This window comes from Gallinula chloropus, assembly GCF_964237585.1.
Source record: "Gallinula chloropus genome assembly, chromosome: 3".
Taxonomy (NCBI): Eukaryota; Metazoa; Chordata; class Aves; order Gruiformes; family Rallidae; genus Gallinula; species Gallinula chloropus.
Genome location: NC_140087.1, coordinates 28,248,460 through 28,250,785, shown reverse-complemented (window position 1 = coordinate 28,250,785; position 2,326 = coordinate 28,248,460).

Here is a 2,326-nt window from a genome sequence, read left to right as displayed (position 1 = left end):
ATGAAATGGATTGTTTATGGGGAGGTAATGTCTTCTTTGTGCCTTCCAAAGTCTGTGAAAAATGCCTTTCTCGTTAATAGCTTGATTAAAACTGTATATGCTCCAGAAGATAAATATGATTATTTATCATACTTGCCCAAGATAACGACAGTAGAAGTTTGAAATTCTGTATGATTTCCTCTCTTCCACATGCAGGGACATTCGGCACACAACACGCAGATGGTGCGCCACGTAAAGGAGCACATTAACTGTTTAACATTTTTTCTTCCCATTAACTCATTTAACAATATGTCCCTGCTATTAAAGAAATAGACAAATTACAGAAAACTTCTGTCAGCCTAATCCCGATTGCTAAAATGGGCCATTTGCCCAGATGGGATTGTTTTCTGGCCTCTCAGGTTCGAAACGTCTAGAAATTCAGCAACCACCGGCCCAGACTCTCGCAGTGTTGATTCAGCTCTTCAGCCTTAATTGAGTTTCAGGCATGTAACTCTCTGGAGATGTTTGAATGACGGCCTAAATATCGAAGGCTGCTCTGCATGTGTGTTAGGTGACCTGAATTTTCTAAAGTGATGTGATCTTAGGAGCCTGCTTTACGTCAGCAAAAGCCCCTGAGACATTTTGCCTGGGCGGGCAGCAGACTAAATTAAACAAGCATTTCCAGTTTGTTTTCATTTGCCACCTTCTACAGCAAAGATACTGTTACTGACCTTGGGGCTGGCGTGGAGGGTCCCTTGGCAAGCATGAGAGCAGTGGAGGAGCCTGCCCATCACCATTTCCCACACTGCCATTTGCTATGCTGGTCTCTTCAGCACCCTGTTCCTAGTTCTCTTTTGCTTCTAAGCAACATAGCAGTATGGAGGGAGCTCAAGTATTATTATTATCATCATCATCCTCCTCCTCCTCCTACAGCCTAATTTTAGGAACAGACATGGCCTCTGTTATTCCTTTAACTAAATGTGACCAGAAAGATGGCAAAAGATCAGCATAAATGAAACACAAAGGTTCAGCTGAAAAGTGACTTGAAGCAACCTGAAACTCACTGTGGCTCTGCTGCAGTGCCCACTTCAAATCACAGAATCATAGTCATAGAATCACAGACTGGTTTGGGTAGGAAGGGTCTTCAAAACTCATCTAGTTCCACCCCCCTGCCATGGGCAGGGACACCCTCCACCAGGCCAGGTTGCCCAAAGCCCTATCCAACCTAATAGCAGTGTTGCAAACATCCCCTATTTCAGTGTAATTTTTTGCACAGGAAAAGTAGAAAATGAAAATAAACTTCTTTCATGTTTTATTCTTACACTCCCTTAATGCAGAGAGTAAACAATCTTTAAAATAAAAGAGAAAGCAATTAGGGCACCCCTGGACCCACCAACTTTTTTTGTGCCAGTGTCTGCTTCTAGTGTTTACCTTGAAACTGAGATTTATTCTACGGATGCGTATTGTCTGCTATTCTATTTTTTGGGTTTTGGTAACCACATACACGATGGTATCTAGTTGCGATCGGTCTACTAGGTCCTGCTGCTCTCTACTTGTTCAGGGTTTTGTTGTGATTTCCAGTAACTCTTTGCCAAATATTTTCATAAAGAGCAAAAATGCACCACCATGAAACCAGCAGAACGTCCACCAAGTGTAAAGAGCTGCACGGTGCAATGAAGAAAATCCAAGATCTCCCACGTTTTTGATGTGGACTGAGACTTGACTTACTTTTACCTTATGCTTCCACTCTTATACACAAACCCTCACCTAGAGAAAACCTGTTTCCAGCCAAAATCACACAATAAAGCTTGGAATAAGATGATCGATGAATTCCTCCCTCTTTGGAAGGTGTTTTATGTTCAGCCATATACCTAAACATGGATTTACCTTATCAATCCGTGCTTGCCCTGTGAGTGCAATTCTATTTTAAAGATTTCTGTCCATGTATTTCACTGTGTTAGGATTTTTTTGAAGAGCATCATCTAGTATGTCCATGTAGTTGCACGGGTGTTTTAGTAATAGAGTTACACTGATCCAGTGGCTAACCATTCCCAGAAAGGGACGTCTCTCTTGTGCCAGGGCCAGCCCTTGATTAGCCCTCAGAGCTCTAAAGCAGGAGAAACCATGCTTTTTTCTCCTGAGCTACGTTGTCACGTAGTCACGGTGCTGATGGGAGGTAAGCAGGGGTGGAGGGGCTCTTCAGAGGCAGCCAGCAGGCAGGTCATTCGGCCGCTCTGCTCAATTCCAGGAGCGGCCATTCGCTTCAGTCCGGTGCAAGCCACTCTCCTGTCCTTCTCCCCCGACAGTGCAGGGAACTTGGAAGACTGATTTAGGTGAGGCAAGACAG